Genomic DNA, 16,640 nt, shown 5'->3' on the forward strand with positions numbered 1-16,640 from the left:
CCAGCCATGTCCTTATCTCATACACACTCGACGTTTGTACTGCAATCAACTTTTAAAGATATGTCCGTGACACCTTGTATGTAAATTTGGACTGAACTAAATAGAACTGATATCATTACAACCAAGTTATGCAATGCATTGTGACATAAGCTTGCAAAACTCCAGTCCTCCATCCTGAGCCCACATTTTTGGGGCTTGTGCAGCATTGCCCGTGCATAGCCCATGTTTCACGATCATCGCTCTTTGCCTCAACATTTAGCCTTCGTCAAAGTGGCGTAGGGTGCATATCATGGGTCCTGATGCAAGGAGTCATGTAATTACTAGCGAAACGTCGTACTTAAATTGTAAATGTTTTGGATTTACTCTCCAACTCACCAGTGGGTGGGAGTAGTAACTAATTGCCACGTGTGTTGCGTGACAAACCTTACTGGCTGTGTCGGGTGGTCGAGGGTTACGACACATTTATACTTACGCGATCTAACCCAACAACCATACGGGTGATATTAATACCTCCCCCTCCTATGAAATGTCCCACCATCTTCATAATTCAGCGCCTGGATCCCTCCAGCCCATGGGCCCCGGTCTAGTTGCACCACCGACAGTACACACTTGGTAGCTATGCCACTACTCTGTAAGCCACGTGGGTGACTGGCCTTGTGCAGAGCGTTACACGTTTTGGGCCCCTCACGGCACGTTTTAGGGCTAATGGAACCAAGACCACGGGGTCCAAACAAATGTTATGAGTGCATGCCGGAATACTGGCGCCGCCTTTTGAATCTCAGCTTGTGTAATGGTACAGAAAGGCGCTCTTAGTGGAATAAATTAAATATGAATTTTGTGCTTTTGTCCGTGTCGTATAGTATCTCGAAGGGTATGCATTATAACATTTTAATGTGGTGAATAGCAGATTCGTACACAGGGCTTATTTTTTCACGTCATTTTTCCGGGGCTCATCCATTTACAAACCCTCCAGCCAGCCCTTTGTGTCTTGGGGAGGCGGTGATATTTTCTGGAACTCAACAATGTACAGCTCCGGATGAAATGATGTTCTGCTCATACATATAGTGCTGTGGTGCACAATCATTCTGCATGATTCGCAGAATAATTACAGTTGGTAACAGAATAAAAATATGTTAGTATTATGTTAGTCTAATTAACGCGTCTGTGATCTCTGATTCATCAGCAGAAATTTAGATAGAATATAGCTGTAAATAATACATATAACCTCTGCATTGACATAGCCCATACGCCAGACGACATTTAACTACACAATTTGGGGACTAAAGCAACTGGTTTTCGGTTAGCCTGATGTCCTGAACTGTTTGGAATCATGTGGTGGACATTCCAGATTCCCAGCTTAATGCCATTTTTAAAAAATGGCCACCAATTTTCTCAATGTGAATGTTCCCCATCGTGAGCACATTGCTTCCTAACTTGTCTGAGTGTGTCCGTAATCTTTCTGTTGCATTCACAAACACGGCCTGATCCAAGACAACTGAAACATTCGGAAGGCCTACTGACGACCGAATCGCCATGGATTGATTCCCTTGAAGAGAGCGACTTAGCCCAATGGGATTTACTCGGAAAATAAACTTCTGATTCTGAACTTGAAATCTAGAATGGTTAGCAATTATATACATAATACACCAAATTACACATTAAAAAAAAACTTACACCGGCTACTAATCAAATACAGAATACACTTCAAAATAATTATATTACCACACAACGCATTCCACAACCAGGTTTCACCTTACATCAGCAACCTCAGATCAAGCAAAACAACATCACTTCACTCCTCAACCCAATCACTCCTCCAACCATCAACAGCCAACCACGCACATCATGGGGTTGGACAGGTCGTTCTTATTTGCAGCACCACACCTCTGGAACAACCTCCCCGAAGCAATCTGCACACTTGACTCCATCGCTACATTCAAGTCACAACTCAACAACAACAACACATCTCTTTGCACTTGCATACAACAGCTAACTCACAGCCGCAACTTGATTTTATTATCACATGTTAAACAACGAGGGATAGTTTGCTTTGTCTCATTGTATAGAATTGTACATGTTTATGTTTGGGCATTACATGTGGGGAGCGGTAGTGTAGTGGTGAGCGCGTTGTGTTACGAACCCGGCGACCCGAGTTCGAAATCTTCTCACGGCCACCACCAGTGATAACGATTGTCTGACCTAGTCCTGGGCCTTCCCTAGGTCGTGATTTATTATTTTATTTCTATTATTATTTCTATGTTTTTTATGTATTTATCCATCTATTTATTTATTTATTACCTACGTGACTTTACCGAAAAAAACCTAAGAGTAAGAGTACTTCCCTAGGTCGACTGAGCCTCAAATTAGTACCTGGTACTATAGACAAAGGTGGCCGGGCGTGGTGCAGGCCACCCACCCCATCCTGTGCCGTGTCGGCCTTTATAGGTGCTGGCTAACAGCACTTGCCCCACCAGTCCGTTAAGGCCGAATAGGGGATCTGTATTAATGTGATGGTGCTTTGAGTGGCAGGTTTGTGCCAGAAAGGCTCTTCGTGTGTAAGCAAGAATAACATTGGCCCTGGCTTGCAGACAACGAGTGCACGCGTTGGTAATGCGTGCCACAGATCCACCGAGTGGGTCTGGCTGCTGGAGTTATCCCTGAACTAATTACAATAATCTTAAATTGAAGCCGCGTGTGGCCGGTTGCCATAACCCCGAGCGATCGTCTCGTCAGCGACAGACAGGGACGAATGGTTCGCACATTCAGTGGCAGAGCGTTGTTGGCAGGGGCTCTGGGCTCCTAGAGCAAGGAATAAAATGGGTCGATCCTCATGTCCAATTTCAACATCTTCGTCATCTGGCAACTGGCCCCCTCCAGTTTCCTGCACCCCACGGCGCAGTTACACCGCTCCCACACTCGCGAAGTTTTCCACTACTGCCCAAAAATGCCACGCTAGGTGGACGCTTTCAGCCTCATGCCGCACACGGAAAGCACAAGGCCCACAAGAGATTGTGGGGTTTCCAAGCTAATAATAATTATAAGTAATGCCTGCCAAATAGTTTCGTGACTCAATGAGACCACAGCAGACATTTCACTGGTTCAGTGTTATACTGCACTGGGTGGCAACATTTAGTTACGCCACTACTTGTTTGGAAAAGTTATGTGCATAAATGGCTTTTAGAACGTTTATTTATTTATATAGAAAATTATATATTTTCTAGAAACGTTGGTTTACTTCTCCCCTTGATTTGTGTGATTGTATTGTTAATTATTCTGTTGTTACATCTCAGTGGGTTCTCACTTGGTTGTAATCCACATACAAAAATAAACTGGGCGGACTTGGTACAGTTGTAGGGGTGTTACGGAGGGGCTGTATACATAGGATCACACGGGAAACAAACACAGTGGGCGGGGCTTCGTGAGTGCACGGGGAGGTGCTCTCAACGACGTCCGCACCGGGCAGCCTGGGGGGCTGACCCGGAGTCGTGATCCCCCGGGGCCCCACCCCTCAGCGGGGGGTTTTGGTATAAAAGGGGATGAGCCGGAGAGCTCGGGGCACAATGTTAAAGCTAAACCAGTGAAGACCGAAGATCGTCTAGCTAGAGCCCTGGACTCCCCTGAGTCGCCGCCCTTATCAGGGCCGCGCAGGACCGAGCCAGCGGCGTGGTCCCGAGAACCAGAGATAGTGCTCTAGGACTCCGGGTACCGTAGCCCGACTTACCAGTGTCGGGCCAGATAGCCTCCTCTAGCCAGTTAGTGGAGGACTAGGAGGTAGGTCAGAGATAGCTAGCAAGTGTGTTCCCAGCTAGCCGGGTGAGGGGGCCGATACCCCCTCCCGTGTTGTATGTCCGCGGTTGTGACAACTGTTGCGGAATAAATACGTGTGCCTCAACCCCGGCGTCCAAGAGTCCTCAACGATATTACACAGTCATTAGCAGCCTGCGCTGTGAACTCAATGAGCTGGCTTCGATTCTCAGTCACGGCTAACATCAGTGGCGAGTGATATCTGAAATGGGTCATGCCCCCCCTGCCCTCCTTCTCCACCGACACTGACCAGCATGCTGAATCATGGCCAAACAACCCCAATGGCTGTCTCGGTGTAGGGAGGCCTTCACGTAGCAGTAGATTGAACAACTGTTGTCAATCATAATGCGTTGGTACAACGAAAGTCTTGCCGCTTTAAGTGGTGCCAAATGCATTTGCTCAGCCACAAACTATGGCAGGTAAAGTAGCATTTTACATGTGTAATGACAGGGTGACACCTGCCGGCCCGTAGGGGTAATTACGGTTTCTAGATTTGAAGCTTTCGTGACTGCAAAGATTCATATTCTTAGGTTTTTTCGGTAAAGTCACGTAAGTAAAACATTAAAATTAATAAAAGTAAAATAAAATAAAAATCACGACGTTTTGGAGGCAACACAAGCTTCCGTCTTCAGGTGCATTACATAATGCATTATTATGAAGGGGCGTGTCTGGGTAAAGGTCAAGGGCGGAGTCAGTCGAGAAGCTCCGGGAACCAACCCGAAGGTTCTGGAAAGAGGGCGTGGCCAGAGGTGGAGCTTGGCCGCGCCAGGCAGATATAAGGAGCACCGAATCAGAGGTTCGGGGCTGTGAGTGTGGGGTCTGGGTCCTGGTTGCGTCGCTGCCGCCGTCATATCTTCGTCTACGACCATGTGGCTGTTCTTCTGCAAGATCAGCTCCGTCAACCATCCAGCCTAGCGCAGGACGGAGATAGGCTGCGTGTTTGGACAGCCTGTGTGCTCTTGATAAATAAGAAGCCTTCTACTAGACGTGTGTCGGAGCCGTTCATTACATATGTATAGTTATATGCATAGCATAGATGATGGGCTGCGTGGACCCCCAGATAACTGTTGCATTGCATGATTTCTTGCACGTCTTATACCTGATTAAGTATGCCATAAAATGCACCGTTGTATTTATTGCATCCAGCACTAAACTTGTGGCGGCGTACGAATTGCTTTTTATTGTTTGAGCGTGGCCTGAAAACCGCATCCACTTAAACATGCACATGCAGTCTTTGTTTCTCAGGTGGGGTTCGGCTGCCCGCTTTTCGGTTGCTTAGCAACTATCGTGATGGTTCTATTCCCAGTAAATAAAAAACGTGCAATTGCTTGTTCACCACCACCACCAATGCTGGCAGAAGAGCCTCCGCTTGCAAAATCTCTAGACAGCCCCCTAGACGCTGGCCAGATATCTTGAAAAAAAAAGGTGGAAGTAACCACACTTTACCTCACTACACACGACCTGCAGGTTAACTAATTGTGGTGTTCCCATTAATACAATACTGGGTGGACTGAGGTGGAAGGAAGGGGGGTGGATTTTAAGAAACTTGCAACATTGTTTCAAATGCCGTGTCAGGAGGTTGAACCTGCGACCTCTGATTTGCAATTCAAATGTGCTAACCATTGCACCACGGTTGCAACCAATGTCAATAAACAGAGGAAAATGATCGAATCGCATTTTATGTTGTAATAAGGAGGCACGGGGAGGTTCACGGTGGAATTCTCAGCACATCATCAAATCTCTTTCTCTCCCGTGCTTTCCCATTCATTATTTTTATCCGTGGGCGAGATGATGGCCAATGATTGGTTATGATGGTGATGGCGGCGGTCATTATTGGTGCCCCCACATCGATACATCCACACGTGGCAGCGCTCCCACGACATCCATCTCGCTGCGACCCGGGGATATTATACCCTTTCGCGAGGGCTTTCCGGGTATCCTGATTGTTTAGCGAGCTTTATGGCCGGGAACGTTATTATCAAACAGGTGTTCTGAGTGGTAAATTGAGTGCACCTGAAAGAAAAAAAAACACACATTACGCCCGTACACTCGGCGAAAGGAAGTCTACGCGCTGGTGTTCAGGACAAACTGCGGTAATTGCGGCGACGACTGCTGTCATGTTCCCTTTGTGTTGAGCTGAGCAGGGGTGAGAGGGTAGCCCCGTGGTTTCCGCTAAACAAATGTAACGGGGATGTATGCAAAGGTGTTGCTTTGGCGACTCGCATCGCACGGCCAGGTGGATCAGCAGTAGAGCCAGTGGCTTGCAGTCGGTAAGGGTTGCGAATTCAAGTCCTGGCTGGGAGTTGACTCAGCCCATCATCCCCCTGGGGTTGATAAAATTAATAACACTTTGTGGGGAAGTCCACAGTGGTTGTCCTATGGAGAGACTCACCCACTGCCCATTGAAATGTGGAACTCACACCACTGGCTTCGGATTGTAAACAGATGAGCACCACCTTAATGATGCCTTGAATAAAGGTGTCAGTTTTGTACCAGTTTAAAAGGGTAAAAACCTACTACTACCTTAATGATTGTTTGAGCAGGAAATCACGTAAGTCTTTTACAAATATTTTCACTATTATTGGGGGTGTGGTATCGTAATGCGGTAGGCAATGTGGCATTCATAATTTCACATCTCTGTTCATTGTGTACAATGAGGCCGATCGGTACATTCTGTATAATAATAGGGTTTTTCCCCTTTTTCTGGCAACAAAACTGAAACCTTTTAACAAGGATTCATGTCTGCATTAACCACAATACTTGCAGTCAAAATGCAAACAAAACACACACTATGATAATATATGCATAGTCAAGTATTGTGGTTAATGCAGACAAGTATTGTGGTTAATGCAGACATGAAACCTTGTTAAAAGGTTTCAGTTTTGTTGCCAGAAAAAAGGGGAAAACCCCTATTATTCTATTTTGGTACTGGAAAAGGAGGTCTAATGATGATACATGCTGTATGTTTATGCGCACGCTTGTGCTCTCTCATATGAGGGACAACTAATTTCAGCAACGCTCTTAGCATCAACATTGTGGACTACGGCAAAACGGTTACTGCAACGAATCATCAAATTTCGATGGGCACGGAGGGCCTGGCAAAGTGTTATGCCACATAGTGCTATGGTGGCGTTCTGCCAGTTTGGAATGCTCCATAATACAGGTTTTTTTGGGTTAGATCACGAAAATAAATAAATGTGTCGTTAAACCCGCCACCACCCGGCAATCCAAATAATAAGATTTGTCACGTGAACAGAACATACCGATTCGTTACTAGTAGAGCACACCGGTGTGTTGGAGAGCAAAGCCACACCATTTACAATCTGAGCATGACGTTTCGCCAGTAATTACAACTGGAATGATCGGTGCACGTGGATTATCACTTCCAAAGTTCGCACACGAAGAGTGAGTGGCACATTTTACTATCCCTGGTAAGGGTGCCATTTTGTTGGAATGTTCTCGCCTGGCAGATAGCGTTGAAAATGTAAGCGCTTTGAGAGGTGGACGTTGCAAGTGAAAGACGAACGCGTAGGTTGGAGCACATGCACAGATCAAATACATCATCATTGAAACTGTTACATAGAGAAAGTGGACGTGGGCAGGACACGGTCATGGTCAGACGATGGCTGATGGTCAAGAATAGTGACGGAGCGGCAGCTAAGGAGTGGAACGTGTCCGTGAGGACGTCCACCAAGGAGATGGGGCGATGAAATTGACTCCTCGTGCGCAGGTGCTCGCGAGGTGGATTGTCATACAACTGTGAGGGATGGCAACAGCTTGGGGAGGCCTTCATATAGTAGGGCATCTATCATGGGCTGATTACACTGTGTAACAAAATGTTTTTGTTCCTAGGTAGTAAGTGTTCTTTCCTAATTGCTTATGCCTCAAAAGTACAGAAACTTGCTAATATTCCCCACAAACTTTACTTTTGTGACCAGGACAGTGATATTTTTAAACGTACGTATTTTCCAGAACATTCCAGATAGATACAGTGCTGAGTAAACTTTGAGTAACTTCTAGAACATTCTAGAACTTTCCAGTAATATAAATACTAGTATAAATACAGGGCCCTTAAGCCTGCATTTTTCTGAGATGGCATCAAGAGTCTGCAAGCATCCGGCAGACGCATTTTGCTATGTTTGTGGCCAATGTATCAAGACAAGAGCGAAAAAGTAGTCTGTGGAAGCATCTGCTAAGATGTGTGAGGCCTACAAGGCATATTTCGGCATGCCTGTCGGGGATCAAGACAAACCTTGGGCACCTGATTTCACATGCGAGCAATGCAAAAAAACTCCGGAAGGTAAGATGTACAATTGTTGCTCGGAATTTAATGGTATAAAATTTGTAAAAAAAAATTAAAATTGTAAAAGTTTTTTATTTTAAAATGTTTTACAATGTTCAATGTTATTGAAAAAAATATATCATACATGAAAAATGTTGCGAGAATCTCTTACACATTAGTCATGGGTGAAATAAATGTATATTTGTAGGATGGTACAGAGGGGAAAAGAGAGCCATGAAGTTCGCTATCCCAATAATTTGGCAGGAACCCACTGACTACTCAAGCAGCTGCTACTTCTGCATGGTGGACCCTTACAAACGTCGAACTGGCAAGAATGTACCTGTTATCACGTATCCGGAATTTCCTTCATCCATCGCCCCGGTGCCACACTGCCATGAGCTCCCCGTATCCACTCCTCCGGAGAGAGAGTCGTCTTTAGAAGAGAGCAGCAAGTCAGAGAGTGAGGAAGACGTTGTAGATCCAGATGACAATTTTAGTGGAGCTAAGGAGAGAAACCCATATTACCCCAACCAAAAAGACCTCAACGACTTGATCAGAGATCTTGGTCTCACCAAGTCCAATGCCGAGCATTTGACGTCTAAGCTCAAGCAGTGAAACTTGTTGGATGCAAGTGTGCAAGTCGCAGATCAGAGGTAGCGTAACCAACCTTTTTGCAGCTTCTTCACCGGTCAAGATAGGCTCTGCTTCTGCCACAATGTGACCAGTCTGTTCGAGGCAATCGGAATCGCGTGTAACCAGAATGAGTGGCGCCTCTTCATAGACAGCTCATCCAGGAGCCTCAAAGCCGTGCTGCTCCATAATGGTAACAAGAACCCGTCTCTTCCCCTGGCTCACTCGGTGCACCTCAAAGAGGATTACAACAGCATCAAAACCTTGCTGGACACCTTGAAGTATGATGAGTATGGCTGGGAGGTCATCGGAGACTTCAAAATGGTGGCATGCTTGATGGGTCTCCAAGGCGGTTTGACCAAGTTTTCCTGCTATCTTTGCATTTGGGACAGCAGGGAGACCAAGGCGCACTACCACAGGCGGGACTGGCCACAGCGGTCCGAGTTCTCTGTGGGGAGGAACAATGTCAAGTGGGAACCACTGGTGGACCCTCAGAAGGTGCTGATGCCACCACTGCACATCAATTTGGGCCTTATGAAACAATTTGTCAGAGCTGTAAATAAGGAGTCGGCAGCCTTCAAGTACCTTCAAGACTTCTTCCCTAAGCTTTCTGGAGTGCAATGAATTCCCCAAGAAGATCACTTGTAAGGAGAAAGCAGCTTGGAACAGCTTTGTCGCAGTGGTTTGTGGCTTCCTGGGCAATCACAAGGTCGAAAATGATGTGGACCTGGTTGAGACTCTGTTGAAGAACTACGGCACAATGGGATGTAGGATGTCCCTCAAAGTTCATATCCTTGATGCTCATCTTGATAAATTCAAGGAGAACATGGGAGCGTACTCGGAGGAGCAAGGCGAGCGCTTCCACCAGGATATACTGGACTTTGAACGCCACTACCAAGGACAGTATAACCAGAACATGATGGGAGACTACATTTGGGTGCTGATTCATGAAAGTGATTTACAGTATAATCGTAAATCTCGAAAAACCACTCACTTCTAAATCTTTTGTAGTCATTTTTGTATTACCTTAATATAAATACATGTTAATATTGATTCATATGTTGTTTTTTCTGACTTTACGTGAACGAAAAGACACAAATTTGGCCGTTTTCTCATTGAAAATAGGTACATTTCCAAATATTACTGTCCTGGTCATAAAAGCAAAGTTTGTGGGGTATAATAGTCATTTTCTATACTTTTTAGGCATTAGCAATTACGAAATACCACTTACTACCCAGGATCAAAAATTGTGTTACATAGTGTAATTATTAACGGATGGTACTGTGTTGGACACCCTATAAGTACTGTACTTGACTCATAAATGACTACCCCTAACACCCCCCACCCGCTTCACCAACACACACTGACCAGCGTGGTGAAGTATGGTCAAACAATCCCCATGATTGCAATGGTGTGGGGACCTTCATCCAACATTGAATTGACCAAGGTGCTGTAATGATTAATACGATCACTGCAAGAGAAGATAGGAGATGTGATAAAACATTGATTGCTGTAACCCAGTAACCTCTTTCCACAATGGAATTTACACATTTCTGAAGCCATGAATGAAATATTTAATGCCGTTGTTATTGACTTTCAATGAATATTGACAACAGCTCAAGACTAATTTGACTTCAGGATGACTCCTCACTTCCACCTATAAATAATAACGCTACGTTATTTTTGTAATATATTTGACGAGGTGAGGCTTGCTCCCCCCATTAGTGTTGTTGAGCGGGGCTTTTTCTGCCGTTCCACCGTTGTCACATGAGAGAGATAATGCACTTGTATTAAATATGGATCAACCGCCAAGCCACGTATGAAAACAATCAAAAACGTAAACCTATTAAGAGACAGCTTCTGACAACTTAATTACTCGAAATTCCCTCATTTTCATCAAATCTCAGAATTTGAGTATTGTAGAGCCTGGTGAGCACTTCGATGGGTGACCACCGTGATCGGCTGTGTGCTCGTGGTGGGCAGTGCAGCAAAATCCATTGTTGTACTGCACTTAAATGGTCCATGCCTTCATCTTCCCGCACTGATGTATTTTCTGGTTGTAACGTATGTTGTTTGGCACGATGTTTGACGTTTTGTTCTGAAAGAAACGTATATGTACCACTGCACGTACTTGGAGCTGAATGAGCTCTCACCACGTGGAGCGAAACGTCATTCCGACGTCATCCCAACAACGCGCGGTACAACGTGACACAGCAAAGAGCCATTACAGCACGACGGTCAACACCTACGCAGCAGAATCACCCATGAGCCAAAAACCCAAACGCCACTATTTAAATCGACGCATGATGGCCGGGCCCCTGGGCATCGCCAAACGCGACCGATGACGATTTCCCAGGCTTCGGCCTTGGCTCGGAGCAGAATCCACGGCCACTGCTGACCCCATCCGAACCCCCGTCTCTGGCTCCCCGCAGTGATCACAATGCAATTGAGAACCCAAAGGTGTGGCATTGATCCGGCAACCGTGGTTATAAGATGTGAGGGTCAACGCCGCCGTCAGTTAGTGACCTCGCTGCTGAAGTGGCAAAATATAATTACACAAATGTTCCTTAGGGGCCGTCCATAAATGACGTCACGCACCTTGGGGGGGGGGGACATTTGTGACGATGTGTGACGAGGGGGGGGGGGTAGTTTGAGAAATGTGACGTCACATCAAAATGCGCAACTTTAAATAAATATAGACAACACGTTCTATTTAATTAAATATACTTTTTAATAAATGTTTTCTCCTACAACATCAGAGTGCAGCGCCACATTAAATACGCACTACAATGACAATAGTTTAAAGCGATTTGAAGCATGTTTTATTTTTTGGCGGGGGGGAGGGGGCAGAGCTTTGTGACGTCATACTTGAGGGGGGGGTCTGGCTCTTTGTGACGCCGTGTGACGATGGGGGGGGGGGGTAAAAAATCGTCCAAAATTGCGTGATGTCATTTATGGATGGCTCCTTACACAAACCATCTGGCGCACGGCCTTCTGGGAGTGCATCATTTGTGAAGTGAGGGTGGGCAAGTGCATCAATAGAAAACCTAGGAATGCATATAACGCAGTGCAGCTGTCGGTACGAGAGGTGCATTATTAATAGCCTCGAGATTAGGATCCAGAGGCCGCTGTTTCTATTTGATCTTCTGGTGTGCTAGTTTAAACAATGGTGCACGTTATTTGTTTTACATCTCTCCACCTCTGTCCTCCCAGCAGTATATACATAGGTACACCACATCTTCTTGGTTCTTTCGGTAAAGTCACGTAGAATGGAAACAATAAAATAATAAAAATAAAACATAATAAAATAATTCTCACGACGTTTCGGCCACAACGCAAGTAGCCGTCCTCAGGTGGAGAACATACCTGTTCTCCACCTGAGGACGGCTACTTGCATTGTGGCCGTGACTTTACCGAAAGAACCAAGAAGATGAATCCCTGCAGTCACGAAAGCTTTAAATCGAAAGGTACACCACAGTCGATCACAAGATCCAAGTGTGGTGGGATAAAGTCTGGTTATACCCACCTTTTCAAAGACATCCGGCCAGTATGGAAGAGTAGGCAAAACACACTCTGTAGTAGCATAAATACGCAAGCAATGGCAGGGGCTGCATATTTTTTACCTTGAACACTCGATAATCTTCATTGCAAGCAGGAAAGCGTGTGTAGCCCAGGGAAGTGCCCCATCATTCTACGATGGCAATGTCGATGGGGCAGGGTTGCACGTTGATCACTGCTCCTGCGTGCACCGTGGGTGGTGTTCACGCGGTCATTTGTTTTGTGTCCGAGCAACGAGCAGTGGCCATCGGAGTTCAAATGTCCCCTCTCTCCTCAAGCGCAGCGGCTCAACCGCCAAGCCACGTATGAAAACAATCAAAAACGTAAACCTATTAAGAGACAGCTTCTGACAACTTAATTACCCGAAATTCCCTCATTTTCATCAAATCTCAGAATTTGAGTATTGTAGAGCCTGGTGAGCACTTCGATGGGTGACCACCGTGATCGGCTGTGTGCTCGTGGTGGGCAGTGCAGCAAAATCCATTGTTGTACTGCACTTATATGGTCCATGCCTTCATCTTCCCGCACTGATGTATTTTCTGGTTGTAACGTATGTTGTTTGGCACGATGTTTGACGTTTTGTTCTGAAAGAAACGTATATGTACCACTGCACGTACTTGGAGCTGAATGAGCTCTCCCCACGTGGAGCGAAACGTCATTGCGACGTCATCCCAACAACGCGCGGTACAACGTGACACAGCAAAGAGCCATTACAGCACGACGGTCAACACCTACGCAGCAGAATCACCCATGAGCCAAAAACCCAAACGCCACTATTTAAATCGACGCATGATGGCCGGGCCCCTGGGCATCGCCAAACGCGACCGATGACGATTTCCCAGGCTTCGGCCTTGGCTCGGAGCAGAATCCACGGCCACTGCTGACCCCATCCGAACCCCCGTCTCTGGCTCCCCGCAGTGATCACAATGCAATTGAGAACCCAAAGGTGTGGCATTGATCCGGCAACCGTGGTTATAAGATGTGAGGGTCAACGCCGCCGTCAGTTAGTGACCTCGCTGCTGAAGTGGCAAAAATAATTACACAAATGTTCCTTAGGGGCCGTCCATAAATGACGTCACGCACCTTGGGGGGGGGGGGACATTTGTGACGAGGGGGGGGGGTAGTTTGAGAAATGTGACGTCACATCAAAATGCGCAACTTTAAATTAATATAGACAACACGTTCTATTTAATTAAATATACTTTTTAATAAATGTTTTCTCCTACAACATCAGAGTGCAGCGCCACATTAAATACGCACTACAATGACAATAGTTTAAAGCGATTTGAAGCATGTTTTATTTTTTGGCGGGGGGGAGGGGGCAGAGCTTTGTGACGTCATACTTGAGGGGGGGGTCTGGCTCTTTGTGACGCCGTGTGACGATGGGGGGGGGGGTAAAAAATCGTCCAAAATTGCGTGATGTCATTTATGGATGGCTCCTTACACAAACCATCTGGCGCACGGCCTTCTGGGAGTGCATCATTTGTGAAGTGAGGGTGGGCAAGTGCATCAATAGAAAACCTAGGAATGCATATAACGCAGTGCAGCTGTCGGTACGAGAGGTGCATTATTAATAGCCTCGAGATTAGGATCCAGAGGCCGCTGCTTCTATTTGATCTTCTGGTGTGCTAGTTTAAACAATGGTGCACGTTATTTGTTTTACATCTCTCCACCTCTGTCCTCCCAGCAGTATATACATAGGTACACCACATCTTCTTGGTTCTTTCGGTAAAGTCACGTAGAATGGAAACAATAAAATAATAAAAATAAAACATAATAAAATAATTCTCACGACCTTTCGGCCACAACGCAAGTAGCCGTCCTCAGGTGGAGAACATACCTGTTCTCCACCTGAGGACGGCTACTTGCATTGTGGCCGTGACTTTACCGAAAGAACCAAGAAGATGAATCCCTGCAGTCACGAAAGCTTTAAATCGAAAGGTACACCACAGTCGATCACAAGATCCAAGTGTGGTGGGATAAAGTCTGGTTATACCCACCTTTTCAAAGACATCCGGCCAGTATGGAAGAGTAGGCAAAACACACTCTGTAGTAGCATAAATACGCAAGCAATGGCAGGGGCTGCATATTTTTTACCTTGAACACTCGATAATCTTCATTGCAAGCAGGAAAGCGTGTGTAGCCCAGGGAAGTGCCCCATCATTCTACGATGGCAATGTCGATGGGGCAGGGTTGCACGTTGATCACTGCTCCTGCGTGCACCGTGGGTGGTGTTCACGCGGTCATTTGTTTTGTGTCCGAGCAACGAGCAGTGGCCATCGGAGTTCAAATGTCCCCTCTCTCCTCAAGCGCAGCGGCTTAGCTTCTTTGCCTTCTTGTTCCCGAGGGCGATGTGGCTGGCGGGGGCATCCGGAGTGAGGGTGAGAGAGAGGGCAAAACAGTGCGAGGCCGCTAATTGAATAATGAGCCTATGTCCGAGTTTCTCCAAAAATACAAGTCAACGAATTGGAACATCTCATTATCACACTGTCGTGTCACCGCTGTTTAATTGTTCATCGAATGTTGGGTCAAATGTTACCGTCATTATTATTGATATTTTTAAAAGTTCTCACCACTTGCCCATTGTGTCGACATGAGATTGTAAATATAGCATAGTTTGCTTGACTGTGGGGATAGAGACATTTGATTTATTTCTGAAATAAGATTTGGTACAAAAACATCAAACAATTGGGTTATTTCTCCGACTGTATTCTTGGTTCTTTCGGTAAAGTCACGTAGAAGGGAAATAATAAAATAATATAAATATAAAACAATAAAAATTCTCACGACGTTTCGACTGCAACACAAGCAATCGTCATCAGGTGATCAGGTGACGATGATTGCTTGTGCTGCAGTCGAAACGTCGTGAGAATTTGTATTGTTTTATATTTATATACATTTATTATTTCCCTTCTACGTGACTTTACCGAAAGAACCAAGAAGACTCAACACTGCCTATAGACTCAACACTGTTACCCATAGACTCACCGCTGCCCATAGACTCAACACTGTCCCTGTGCATTAAGCAGTCCCCTCCTTAACCTCCTTCCGTTCCTCTCTTAAAGCCTCGCCTCTTCTCTATTTCCAATTCTCTTCCTCTTCCATCCCCTTGCTCCTCCACGCCTTCTCGTCCCTCCCCTCCCCATTCGTGATCCCCAAGTAGCCCTCTATCGCCGTCACTCATTCCTCATCCCTTTAAGCACGCCCCTGCCATCTCAATCATTCAATTCTGTCACCGTTTAGTAAGCTATGTCAAGCGCCTTGAGTGAAGGTTCTCTCTATAAATATACAATTAAATTCGCTTAACCAGTCTGGTAGACCGATTCCTTGCCCATAATGTCAATATGAGACTCTAAACACATATACCACATTTTTTTGCATGCATGGATGGAGAGAGTCTACGATTTAGTGTGGAGCTCACTGCACGCGGTTTGCTCATCTATGTGTGTGTGTTCATGTAATTATCGGTTTAAAAAAACCAAATGAAACATTGATGTGTGCACGGAGCATTTGTGTACAAAATTTAAAAAAATGTATACGTCTTTCACTGCCCCATTTATCAATTTTAAAATGTAGGAAAAATTATGTGGTTAATTGGGTGTAAAAAAATAGCTGGCCACAGAAAATCATAATTTGTACGAATAATTCATCGCATGGTCTAATATTAAACAATTATTAAACAGCGTGAAAGCTCTGCTTTGTCTTAAATATATATTTTAATGGCATCGTGTCCTAGTTAACTAATTTATAATAAACTTTTGTTTTCGACAGAAGTTGTTTGCAGTTGGTGCCGAAACGAATGTCAATGATAAAATGTGAACATGGTCAGATATTTCCAATTACAGTTTCTGTTAATGTTTTTGTATACGTACAGTACTTTGTATTAAAAAAAATTCCAATCACTCCATGGCCACGTCAATGTTAATTGAAAGCAAGTGTTTTGAATAACAATAAACAAAGACACTGTGGTAAAGCAAAAAAAACACGGCCACATTGACACAAGAACAAAGAAAGGATTTTTGGGGTAGGTTATGAAAAAAAAAATACTCTCACGTCAAATATATTGTGCATGTCTGGGCTGATGTGCTTGTCTAATGCTCCAGGCATTCATTTAAATGATTCTAATTTCCAAGCGCCGTCACAATGTCACATCAAGTTACCCCTTAGCTGGCAATGAATCCCAGTGTCCAAATAATAATGGTCTTGTAAACAAACTGAAAATATACCACCATTCTGGGACAACATTAATTTGTTCTAATTTGGACGAGTTTATATTCTTGATATTATTCCACTTGGATCCATCAAAGTGATTCAATACACTTGAAATTTTATTAATGTTGGAGCTATATACGTTTAGCTTTCGATG

The sequence above is a fragment of the Lampetra fluviatilis genome, chromosome 1, assembly GCF_964198595.1.
Source record: "Lampetra fluviatilis chromosome 1, kcLamFluv1.1, whole genome shotgun sequence".
Taxonomy (NCBI): Eukaryota; Metazoa; Chordata; class Hyperoartia; order Petromyzontiformes; family Petromyzontidae; genus Lampetra; species Lampetra fluviatilis.